The 13,034-nt window shown below is 49.8% G+C and overlaps 1 long non-coding RNA gene across 2 annotated transcripts in view; it reads right to left on the minus strand.

The window, feature by feature from the left end:
* Positions 1–3,497, minus strand: part of LOC146180515 (uncharacterized) — a 43,470-nt gene extending 39,973 nt beyond the window's left edge. For both annotated transcript variants that reach the window (XR_014700377.1, XR_014700378.1), the window contains exon 1: positions 3,438–3,497. This is a non-coding gene — a long non-coding RNA (uncharacterized LOC146180515). The remainder of the gene's footprint in view (positions 1–3,437) is intronic.
* Positions 3,498–13,034: the final 9,537 nt, after the last annotated feature.

Consider the following 13,034-nt stretch of genomic DNA (forward strand, 5'->3'; position numbering starts at 1 on the left):
CAGCGTACGTTAAACTTTTTGTAAAGCGCCAGACCCTGTGTTCTTTCAATGTGTTGTATATGCATATGAGGACAACCTTGCCAATAGCTATTTATGATTTCTGCGTTTGTGCTTCAGAGAAATGGACCTTTTTCTTGAAGAGTGGTGCCGGCCCAGCTATCGCTTGTTCTAGGCGCGTTGTGCGTGTTACTGGCTCTGTCCACCTTGAAGAGCGTCATGCCACCTAGAAAACAGAACTCGACATCTACTCACTCTTCGTAGGTCACTTTCTTTCTTCTGGGATCGCATTTAAGCCTATTACATGAACCACTCATCCGCGTCTCTCGTTTGAAGAAATATGCGGTGTATTGGCAGGTTCCATTTGGAAATATATTTTCATCTTAGCTAAGCAGAAAGTACTTTCAATAACTGGTTCAGCAATAAATGTTGTGTTCTTAATTTTCAAACCTTGAAAACAATAGTGACTGACTGTCATGACTTTTCTGGAAAAATAAAACAATTCTAATCGGTGATTGCTATTAAGCTTACCCCGTCAGTTCGGCCAAAACTGCACATCTAACTAGAACGCAAGACCTAGGTGTTACATACGCATCCGGGAGGAATCGCTGTTGGATAGTATTTTAGTCATATGCGATGTGGACAGATTGCAACTTCTGTCAAAGAGCAAGAGTAAAAGAACGTGATAAGCGGTTACTGTTACCACTCAATTTTCATTCTGTCATCTCAAGGCCTTTTGGGAGCAACGTCGGTGCAAAATCAGTGCCAGCACAAAAACGTTGTATTTGCATGAGCATAGTACTGTCGGATAGAGATATATAATTAGGGAGTAATTACTCTTTGACATCCATCCAAACGCGACCATACGGCCACAAAGAAAAGGTATACAGCTCTCTCAAGAACTTCGTAGTTAAGGAAAAATTTGTCCTGGTCATGGGAAGAATTTGTCATGGGAAGACGATCCGAGTAATTGCACACTAGCGTGAGGGCGAAAAAGAAAGATATAGCCCATATCTTGGGCTCTTTGTATAAGATGCCTATTTCGCTTGATTTTGAACAGGATATGTTTAACTGGCATTTCTTGTCTCATGTGTTTTTTTTTCTCTTGCTATGTCTCGAGGTTACATGTAACATTTTTATTTCTTGCGCTATCTGCGTTGTAATCAATTTAAGCTCTATCTTTTTCGTCGGCCTTCACGGGACGGCTACAATAGTGTGTATGAATAATGTAATGTTATTATAGATTCATAACGGTGAGAGCGTTGAACACTCCACTTATCGCAAAATCCACCTGTTGGTCGAGAACTCTGTCGTGGTCCAGAAGGGCGCCCGCATTGCGAGCTAGAAATTACGGTCGTGCCTCTGGCAGGCCAAGAATTTGTTGGTGTGTTTGTTCAGTAACTTCATGAGATCGCATGATATGATCGAGTGGGCAGGCGCTGCCATCTAGGATACCTTATTTAAAATCCGGATAGAACATCCCATGTCTGTTGGAAGTTGGACCGTACACACCAATAAGCAACACAAGCAGGATCGTACGATTTGGGTATAGGGAGCTTTGGTGCGTATGTATGTGGTCTCTGGCATAAATAACGTGGTAGAATATGTATGCATGCTAGTTGAGTTGACAGAGGAGGAAATTACAGGCTTGGTGATTATACGGGCCTCAAAAGCGCGTACGCTAAACAGAGAAAGCAACAGTCCAGTGGACGGGATTCCTTAAGGCTGTCTGGCCATGCGTTCAAAAGGCAAAGCTGAAAAGACCAACAGCGTTTTTTTTTTTTATCAATGCCGATAAACTTCTATCATCTTAAAAATCTAGCCAGATACACTGCGTCACTGCTACTAATGTTTTTAGGTTCTAGATATAAAATCAGGAGACTTTTTATTTGAGCACAAGGTGAACGGATATTCGGGATCAAGGTTACTAGGCTCCGTGGGGATGAATATATTTACCTTCGTGTCCTTGGCATTCAAAGCAATTGCACTTCTCTTGGTAGAATGTTTTTGCATAAACGAAATAGCATGACACGTTAGCCTGATTCTAAAAATTTTAAAGGCTGTCTTGCACATCTCAAGCGGACTGTGCACAGTCAGGAATAGTATAGGTGAAGGCTTTTGGCAGGGTTTGTGGTTCTCGTCTAAATAATTGGGGGAAAGTTGTGAGTGACCAATCTCAAACAGAGCGAGCAGCCAGCCTATGCTGGAACCATATGGCACTTACGTTTCCCCGGAGGTTACAAACGCCAGTATGTTTCGGTGCAGTGCAGGAGCTCTTGGAGTTCTTTGGAAAATGAAAGCAGTTTACACTTTTCACTTTCGAGCAGCGCCCAATTTTCGTATGTAGATTCAGCTTAGCGCTGTAAATTGTGTCCTAGATATTTTCAGGACTCGTTTCTCTTGTTTTTTCTTTGTTGGCGTATTTCCGCAACGCAAGCGTGGCAAAGTATATGAGCGTTTTATTGCTGCAGGAAACGTCTTCTAATTTTTGATATTGTTGCCAGAATTAAATTGTCGTGGAAAAATAGTTATTTATTCATTTCCTACCTATTTGAAAGTCACTGTGCGGATATAAACATAATCGGGAATTCTTGGTATCTCACCGCACCGTAAACGTCCATAGAAGCGATTCCTTTTGCATCTTTCCTGCACCATTCGCACTTTATTCTTTATTTGTTCCCGCTTGAAACAGCGGGGTCACAAATTAACTTGTTATATTTTAATTTTGAAATATCGCCACCCAGGCCTCATGCTTCATGATATTTGAAATAGCGCCAAGCGGAAACCGCATGCAATTAGGAAGGTGCAGAACTCGTGGGCCTGAAAAGAGCAGTTCAGTAGCAAGAAAACTTTTTAAAATCATTGGCATTGACTCGCGCTGCCATATGGATTTCCTGATTACAACGGTTAATAAAACTGTTTTCTTTGCATCCCTCTTGAGCCAAAGAATAAAGCAGCCCTCCACATGCACTTCAAGAACTACACCTCAAAAATAACAGCTCGTTTCTTCTATACAGTTAGATAAAATTCTACTTAAAGGGTGCTACACGTGAATATCCTTGCTTTCTGCCTTTGGGGATCAGTTTGCGTCGCGTTTAAGGTGGCATGGTGAGTACACTTTGTAGATGCTAATAAAACCTGATTTTTTTTTTTTTGTAAACAAGGATTTCTAAATCGGTTGACGCCATACTAAAGATGTTTTTTTCGTCAGCTCTGCAACTCGTAAAGGCCGTGTTTCAGTGAAATTGCCCAGTTTTTAGGACACGTTCACAAAAACGACATATTCCAGCTTGATTTTCTACTCGTTCTTCCTATCGAATCGTGCCAAAAGAAGGTATACTTGATTGCTTTGTTAATATAGGAGCTTGATATCTTACTGGCGTTTTTATTCCAGAGCGCCACATTCTTAGGATTGTTTTAAAATGCGCTTAAAGTATTACCTCGTAAGATTTTGACTGGAAAGTCGTTTGTTGCCGCCCAACAGACTTGGAGAGCAAAACACCAGATAAGCACTTTCTTCATCACCGCACTCAAGTATATTCTACGAAGACGCCGTGAAAGGTCTGAAATGAACAATAAATTTTAGTAAGCGACGTTTTGGCATGCCTCCGTAGAGATTCACTCAGAAAACCCGCTAATAGACGATTCGTATTGTCCCCACATTTTCTCAGTGAAAGTATACGCGCGAAGCTATACTTTTATAAATGATTTTAGAGTATAAGCCGTATGGCGAAAGATGAAATTGCACGAAGCATTGAAATATCTAGTCTAGGGAAACATGCACAAGGAAGGAAATGCATGGCAGCGTATTTAGCGGCTTTGTAAACACTTAAAATCCCAAAATGACCGCGCAGGGGTCTGACGCATTGTATTATTTAATATGCGAAAACCACATTTGTACGTATATTCACTGAGGCAGCAAAGCACTTTATCACCTGCATCGAGGCCTAGAAAAGGGTTCGTGCTAGGCTTCTGTTTGGAATACCACAACTTGGCACTTTCGCATAATTGAAGGACATGGAAGAAAGCGAAACAATGAATGAGCAGTAAAAATCTGATTATCTCCGCCTTCAAGACTGGTCATGCTAAAGAATCGGCTTGGTATCGTCGCTAAAACGATACCTTGAGGCCTAATTAAATTTCAACGTTCCCTTATTATTCATTTCGTAGCAAGCAGAAAGCACTCAAGAAGCCGTCTAGACGCACCCTTTGCGTTCCATTTAAACAAAAAAAGCAGCAAAACAAATAAGACAACCAAAAACACGGGACAAGCGCTGACTAGCAACTGAAGATTTTATTGAAAAGAACACAAATATATACTCTATTTACAACCAAGAGCATGCATAAGCAGTACTAACAGCACCGATACCTGATAACTTGAATCATACTGTCACGGACAACAGGGCTAGATGTGACTAAGACGACGGGACGAAGCTCAACCAGCAGGCAAAGTTCCGCGCACAGCACGCGAGACAACTTCGGCGTCCTTTTCTTCCAGGTGCCACCTAAAAACATCTGGGACACCAGGTGGCATTACTCCCCCTCCTAAAAAAACGAAAGCACAGACTGGGCGCGAGCGATGGGCGATGCAAGTCAGTACAGAAAACGAATATAAAACAGAAGCGGTGCCCTACACAACTAAACGAGTGCATAGTACACCGCACATTACTGCGTGAAATACGGTTTCATGCGGACAACGTGCACCACCTCGGAGCGTGGTTGCCGACGCGAGGTCTGCACAGTACCCGCTGGAAGGACTTCGTATGTCACTTCTGTGACACGGCGCAGAACCTTGTAAGGTCCAAAGTATCGCGACATCAGTTTTTCAGACAAGCCGGGCCGGCGTACCGGTGTCCACACCCAAACTTCCTCTCCTGGTTGGTATGTGACGTGTCGATGACGGAGGTTGTAGCGACGCGTATCCTTTCCCTGCTGTTGCTGAATGTGGATGCGGGCAAGTTGACGTGCTTCCTCGGCGCGCTGAGCAAACTGCTCAGCTTCTGGGATGAGAGGATTATCCGTGCAGCACGGAAGCATGGCATCTAACATCGTCTGAACGTCGCGTCCATAGAGCAGGCGAAATTGCGTAAAACGCGTAGTCTCTTGGATGGCAGTGTTGTAGGCATATGTGACGTACGGGAGAATCTCGTCCCAGGTCTTGTGCTGGGAGTCTATGTACATGGCAATCATGTCGGCGATCGTTTTATTGAGTCTCTCCGTGAGGCCATTCGTCTGTGGGTGATAAGCAGTGGTTTTGCGATGGCTCGTGTGACTCAGCTCAAATACGTCGTGCATAAGTTGTGCCGTAAACGCCGTGCCTCGATCGGTGATTACTTGGGACTGTGCGCCATGGCGCAACACGATCTGCTGCACAAAAAACTGGGCGATCTCAGATGACGTGCCACGCTTCACCGCCTTGGTTTCCGCATACCGTGTGAGATAGTCGGTCGCGACTATAATCCATTTGTTACCGACCGATGTCAGCGGAAATGGGCCCAGAAGGTCGACGCCGATTTGGTCAAACGGTGTTCGGGGAGGCGCAATAGGTAGGAGCAAACCCGCTGGCTTGAGAGGTGGCACCTTTCGACGTTGGCACTCACGACAGCCTCTGACGTAGCGATGAACGGCGTCAGCGAGTTTAGGCCAATAATAGGCTTGACGAACTCGGGCGAGTGTGCGTGTAAAGCCCAAGTGGCCGGAGGTGGGTTAATCATGGCAGGCAAAAAGGATATCGGCACGGAGGTCGGCTGGCACTACGAGGAGGAACGCTCGGTCAACAGTGCTGGAGTTCTGTTTGTATAGAACGCCATTCCGGACATAGAAAGCAGACAGGTTTCGAGCAAATTGCCGAGGGATATCAGCAGCGCGACCCTGCAGGTGGTCAATGACAGGTCGAAGGTCCAGGTCAGCTCGCTGTCGGGTCATTATGTCTGAAGCACTCACCAGTCCAAGAAAACCGCTCTCATCGTCCGTGCTCTCATCGACTAAACCGACGGGTGCGCGCGACAGCGCGTCAGCATCTTCGTGCTTCTGGCCAGATTTATACACAATGGTGTACTCAAATTCTTGGAGGCGAAGACTCCATCGGGCTAGGCGCCCCGATGGGTCGCGGAGGTTAGCCAGCCAGCACAAGGAATGATGATCGGTGACAACTTTAAACTGACGGCCGTAGAGGTAAGGCCTAAATTTCATGGTTGCCCACACAACCGCAAGGCATTCCTTTTCCGTAGTGGAGTAGTTTGTCTCGGCGCGAGAGAGCGTGCGGCTGGCATACGCTATTACCTCTTCGACGCCAGCTTGGTGTTGAACGAGTACAGCGCCAAGGCCGATATTGCTGGCGTCGGTGTGCACTTCGGTGTCAGCATCTTCATGAAAGTGCGCAAGAACAGGGCTTGATTGCAGTCGGCTGCGCAGCTCCGCAAAAGCCTCTTGTTGCTCGGCGCCCCACACGAACTGTGTATCATCGCGCGTGAGGCGAGTCAAGGGGGCGGCAACTTTGGAAAAATCGGCGATGAAGCGGCGGTAGTACGTGCAGAGACCCAGGAAGCATTTCAAACTTCTCTTGTTTGCAGCGGCGGTAGTACGTGCAGAGACCCAGGAAGCGTTTCAAACTTCTCTTGTTTGCAGGAACGGGAAATTTGGCGACAGCAGCAGTCTTGTCGGGGTCTGGCCTAACGCCTGCGGCACTCACAGGGTGACCAAGAAACTTCAACTCTTTGTAGCCAAAGTGGCACTTCTCGGGCTTGAGCGTCAAGTCAGCTGACCGGAGGGCATCTAATACTGCGCGCAGGCGTTCGAGGTGTTCTTCAAAGGTTTCAGAGAATACGACAACGTCGTCGAGATAGACTAAGCAGATTTGCCATTTGAGGCCGGCGAGGACGGTGTCCATCATGCGCAGAAAAGTTGCCGGCGCTGAACATAGGCCAAAAGGCAGCACTTTGAACTCGTACAGTCCATCTGGGGTGACAAAAGCTGTTTTTTCGCGGTCCCGCTCATCAACCTCAATCTGCCAGTACCCACTCTTCAAGTCAATGGAGGAGAAGTACTGGGCGCGACGAAGCTTGTCGAGCGAATCGTCGATACGGGGCAGCGGGTAGACGTCTTTTTTAGGGATGGCATTCAGCTTTCGATAATCAACACAGAAGCGAAGGGTCCCATCTTTTTTCTTTACCAGCACGACAGGGGATGACCACGGGCTGTTGGATGGTTGTATGACACCATCACAAAGCATCTCCTGAACTTGTGTCTGAATCGCTTCACGTTCCGTCGTTGAGATACGGTACGGCTGCTGGCGGATAGGGCGGGCGTCGTCAGGAGTAATGATGCGGTGCTTCACGAGAGGCGTTTGCCGTACTTTCGATGAGGACGCAAAGCAAGAGCTGAACTCTAGTAGGAGGGCACGTAGCTCACGATTCTGTGTGTCCGAGAGATCCGGACTAATATCAAGACGGTCAAGTGGGGGCTGCACAGTGCTAACAGCCCCAAACGTAAAACATTCAGAAACATCCGCTAAGGAGTCAGCAAACGCGATGGCAGTAGCACGAAAAAGATTCCGGGGTTCGTTGGTGAAGTTAGTCACAAGGAGATCAGACCGGCCGTCGCGGAGGTGGATGAGGCTACGCGCTGTACAGATGCCGTGGGTGAGCAAAAGTGACTGGTTGCCTTCCGCGACCGCATGCCCGTCACGCAGTTCGTCGCAAGTAACAGTCACAAAAACACTGGTGCGTGGCGGAATCGAAACGCTCTCGGCGGAAATTCGAAGGGCGGCGCGGCGTTGGCGATTCTTGACGTCAGTATAAGCAGCTTTCTCGGTTGAAAATGTCACTGCGCGCTTTCGGAGATCGATAATAGCTCCATACTCCCGGAGAAAATCCACCCCAAGGATAACGTCACGGGAGCAGTCAGGTATAACGAGGCAGCTTACAATAAAAGTGGAGCTGCGAATTTGAACTCGTGCCGTGCACAGGCCACTAGGAGTTACGACATGTCCGCCAGCGGTGCGAATCTGCGTGCCCAACCATGGTGTCATGACTTTTTTTAGAAGCGCTGCTAGCTTCCCGCTTATAATCGAAAAATCCGCGCCAGTGTCCACCAATGCGCTAACCTTATGGCCGTCGAGAAGCACGGGTATGTCCAGCGACAGTCGATGTTCATGCGTAGGAACTGTTGTCGGTGCCATAAAATCCAGATCGCTCACAGGTCTCCTTGTCAGGGGGTCTTCGTCACGTCGATTGCAAGCGGCCTCGCCCCCGGAGGTCGCTGTCTATAGTTTTCCCGGTGGGGACTTGGCGAGCGTCGCTGCGCCGTCCAGGATGGCCCGCGCTGCGGCGATGGTCGGCGTGGGGACGTGGATCGTGACTGCCGCTGAGAAGTTGGTGTCATGCGCTGCTGCGCTAAGTAGTCTTCAATCTCCCGGGGTCTTTGGCCTATTGGAGGGCGACGCATGTCGATGGGAAATCCGTGAAGTCCAAGGTGTCGATTGGGGCACTGGCGATATAGATGACCTGGCTCCCCGCAATGGAAGCACAGGCGCTGGCGATTTGAGGCGCGCCACAGGTCCGCCTTCCGCTGGGGTGGTCGTCGGTTGTCGACGAACGGCTCAGTGTGTGCGGAATACAGTGAGCCTTGATCGGGTGGCGGTAATGGCGCCGAAGCAGTAGCAGGGCGTCGCGCCATATCTGCATAAGTTGGACGCAGGTACTCCGTGGGGAAAGGTTGTGGATCAGCGGACGCTACCGAGGGCTTCAACGCTCGAAGCTCTTCGCGGACAATGCTAGCTACAGAGCCGACCATCGGCTGTGGAGCACCCAAAAGCTTCTGGAGCTCTTCGCGTACAACTGAGCGGATGATGTCGCGTAGGTTCGGGGTAGCCCCGAAGGCCGAAAACGGCTCCACAACCGAAGCGGCGACCACCGGCCTGTCGTAAGTGGTAGACCGCTGCTGGAGCATCCTCTCTATTGTGACAGCTTCCGAAAGAAACTCAGCAACAGTCCTTGGTGGATTACGCACCAGGCCAGCGAACAGTTGCTCTTTAATACCGTGCATAAGGTGGCGCACTTTTTTGTCTTCGGTCATTGCCGGGTCAGAACGTCGGAAGAGCCGGGTCATGTCCTCCACATACATGGTCACATTCTCATTTGGCATCTGTATACGAGACTGTAGAGCCCTTTCTGCGCGTTCTCGCCGATCCGCGCTGGTATAGGTCTCACAAATTCGTCGGCAGAACTCACGCCATGATGTTAGGGCGTCTTCTCGGTTCTCGTACCAAGTACGAGCGCCATCTTCCAGGCTGAAGAAGACATTTCGAAGCTTGGCGGCGTCGTCCCATTGATTAAACGAGGCGACCCGTTCAAATTGGATAAGCCAGTCTTCGACGTCTTCACTCTGACTGCCGTGGAAGGGCTGAGGCAGTCGTGGATTTTGCAGGGTGTAGTAAGTTGGAGCTCTTTGCATAGCCGGTCGAGGGGCGCCTGCGGTGTTGAACTCCAACGGCCCGTGCTCAGGTGGTAGGCCTAGGTTCCTCCGGCTAGCGCGGTGAACAGGAGTGTCGATTGGCACAGGACCTGAATCCTGGGTATGCGGAGGAGTTCGGGACAATACTGGGATCGATACCCAGCACCTCCACCAAAATATGTCACGGACAACAGGGCTAGATGTGACTAAGACGACGGGACGAAGCTCAACCAGCAGGCAAAGTTCCGCGCACAGCACGCGAGACAACTTCGGCGTCCTTTTCTTCCAGGTGCCACCTAAAAACATCTGGGACACCAGGTGGCAATACCGATCAAGATACCGCAGTTGACGGTCATGAACGAGAACTGATGGGGCGCTAACGCATGTGTCGCGGTTTTTGTGAACGTGAAATGCCTCGCTGATTTCGCTGGTTTGTTTACCGCGGTGCTTGTACAGAATCTTAGTATCTTTAAAGAACGAACTACATGGTTCTGCATTAGAATAAAGAGGGTTACGGTATCATTCTCTGTAGTGCAAGGCCAAGTTAGAGGAAGGGTTTCCCTTCCTAGAAGTATTGTGCAACTTTCAAGAATTGGGATATTTTCAAGAAATAGTCTTTGACTGCCTTTGCAAGTTTCGTCCGCAAGACAAGAGCCCAGGCCCTCGTTCGAACAAGACTTCAACTCCCTAACGAGCCTGTGTTGGTTTACGTTGAGGAGATGAAGCGCCTCTTTCGCCGCGCCGACCCTAACATGACCAAGGTTGAGAACGTGAAAATTTTATTGGGAGGCGTTAAATAATCTCTTTTTCTAGGGGTGGTCAGAAATCAGCCAAAAAACCGTGGCGGAATTTGAAACGGAAACATCTACCATCGAAAAGACGTTGGACACCCGGATGCGCCACTTGGTTTGGTTTGGTAAAGCTTTATTCACTACGAGCGACCACTTTGCGACCAATGCAATTTGAAATTGAATTTCGACCATCAAAACAATGATGGACACCAGAATGCGCCAAAATTATCGACAGCTCAAGCCGGTCTACACAAGCTCCTACAGCAGCGCACCTGCGAGCGGAGTGAGCCTTCGGGACCTCAACTGGCATATCGTGCAAGAATTCCGCCGGTTGGCGCCACCATCCCAACAACCCCACGTGGCGACGCTCGAAGATGTTGTCCATGAAGAAGTCAAGCAGGCACTGGTGTGTTCCTTCAACTGCTCCGACTGCTCCACTGCAAGAAGCAGCAGCCATTAAATATGCTGCAGCATTGCGTCGTCCTGCTCCCCGACGTGACCTTCCTGGACCTCGTCGCTACCGTCCTGTTCCCAAAAGCCGCCCCTTGGCCCCCGCTCGTCAAGCCTACCAATGACCTGCAAGCCCTAGGAAATGTGACGCCTGAAGGACGTCTAATAACCGACCACTATACTTCCACTTCGGTGAGGCCGCGCACATCCTACGCCCCTGCCCTTAAAGACGCATCGGCCTGCGCGGCTTCGCCATTGACGCACCACGACTCCATCCTGGCGAGCGAGCACAAGAAATCGACGACTTCCTCCGTAGGGGAGAGGACGCGTCGCCAAGTCGTCTGTCACACTCACCCTCACCGTCCAGGGCCCGTTTTGCGTCGCCAGGCCAGAGGTACGTGCTAGGAAGGTCCCTTATCCCGCACAAGGGAAACTGAATAGTGCAACCTTTAGAGGTAGGGTTGCTCAACGGCAAAAAGGCGACGATCTCCGCCGCCAACGACGACTGCTGGAGTGCAAACCGATATCGTCGCCCAGCGAATTAGCAAGGTTATGTATGCCCCGGCCGTGACCTCAAGAAACGACGGAGCCGAGATCGAATACGAAGGCCCACGTGCAATGCTAGGACGTGCACAAGCGACCTTGAAGTTCCTGTCGACGGCCGCAGAGTCTTTGCCCTACAAGACACCGGATCTGACTATTCAGTCATCGATGGACTGTTAGCCTCCCAGCTCAACAACGTTACGGCCGCTTGAGATGCACTGCAAGGGTAACCGTAAATGGGCGTACTTACCCCACCAGCGTTGGGGTCCTGCAACAGTGTTCCCACGACGTGATTTTAGGCGTGGACAGCATGAACATCCTGCGTCGCTGGATGTTGAAGAAGGGGACGATCAATAGTAGGACGCGAAAGGAAGACGAAGCTGAAGAAACCGTTGAGACTTGCCTGAACACTTGCTGTGTTCTGCTCTACTGTAGTGTGAACACTTGCCCATCACCTGCTGTGGTTTCCTGTGCTAGCCTTCTGCCCCGTATCATCTTGGTGGAGATGACTAAAGATCTCCGTGCGCACAGATTGCCCCTTGCGCTGCCAAAAGCTGGATTTGCGCAGTGGCCGTCATCTACCTGGACTTTCAACAACGTCAACAACTACCACTATCACCTCCGAGACAGCCCCTACCATCACGGCAACTTCAGCTCAGCCAGTCGTGCTCACAAAATTCCGCCATCCTTCCATATTTAATGGCGAAGACAAGACAGACGTGGAAGATTGGCTGGATGAGTACGAGCTCTGCAGCAAGAACAACCACTGGGCGTAACCATTATGATGGCCAACATCACTTTCTATTTGGCGGGAACAGCTCGCATGTGGTTCCAAAATCACGAACAAGAGCTGGTGACGTGGGCAATCTGTAAGCAAAAGCTTCAGGATCTGTTCGGGAAGCCCATTGGTCGAGCTGGTCAGCAAAAACAGAACTTTAATCTCGCATCCAATCCTCCACGGAGTCCTACCTTGCGTATATTCAAGACGTGTTTGCATTGCGTCGCAAGGTCAACTGCTCAATGACGGAGAATGACAAGGTAGGCCATATCCTTGCAAGGGCATTGCGGATGATACGTTCAACATCCTGTTCTGCATGGATTGCTCCACCGTCGACTCAGTGTTTCAAGCCTGTCGAAACTTCGAGCAGGCTAAACAACGACGCCTCGTACATCGCTTTGAGCGCCTTCCAAACACCGTAGCTACATCATCCTGCGATGATCTGGCCCCTTTGAAGCAGCCTTCTCATCCCACGAACATGACTCGTATCGTCCGGAGAGAACTCGAGTCCTTAGCTCCTACACCACTCATGTCTCCGCTACCCGACACCGTGGCCATAAATAGGCGCCGTAGTTCGCCAAAAACTTGCAAACGTCGGCCTCCTCCAGCCCCGTGTCCTCGAGCACTCTGTTCCTGTAGTGGCTGCTGCTACTGCCAGCCCACCTTCTCAATGTAGCTACCTTAGTCACAATCCTGCAGAGTGGCGCACCTGAGACGACAGGCCAATTTGCTTCATTTGCTGTCGCGCCGGTCACACATCGCGTTATTGCCGTAGCCATACCTTCTTCGCTCCTCGCTCCTATTACATATGCCAACCGTCGATACTACCAAGGACCTCGACGCTTCCCTGCCCAACCAAAGGAGCCCCGCCCCGCCTATAATGGACTTGGACATTATCTTCCTCAACAAGATTAGCCTCGTAACTAAACCGTTCCCACTGCCCGTCGCTCCAGCCGATCTCCATCCCCATTGGCTCGTCGATCACGTTCACCGGTACCTCGTCGCAACTCCTCCCCATCATA

The sequence above is a fragment of the Amblyomma maculatum genome, chromosome 8 (assembly GCF_055883805.1).
Source record: "Amblyomma maculatum isolate TAMU_Amacu chromosome 8, ASM5588380v1, whole genome shotgun sequence".
Taxonomy (NCBI): Eukaryota; Metazoa; Arthropoda; class Arachnida; order Ixodida; family Ixodidae; genus Amblyomma; species Amblyomma maculatum.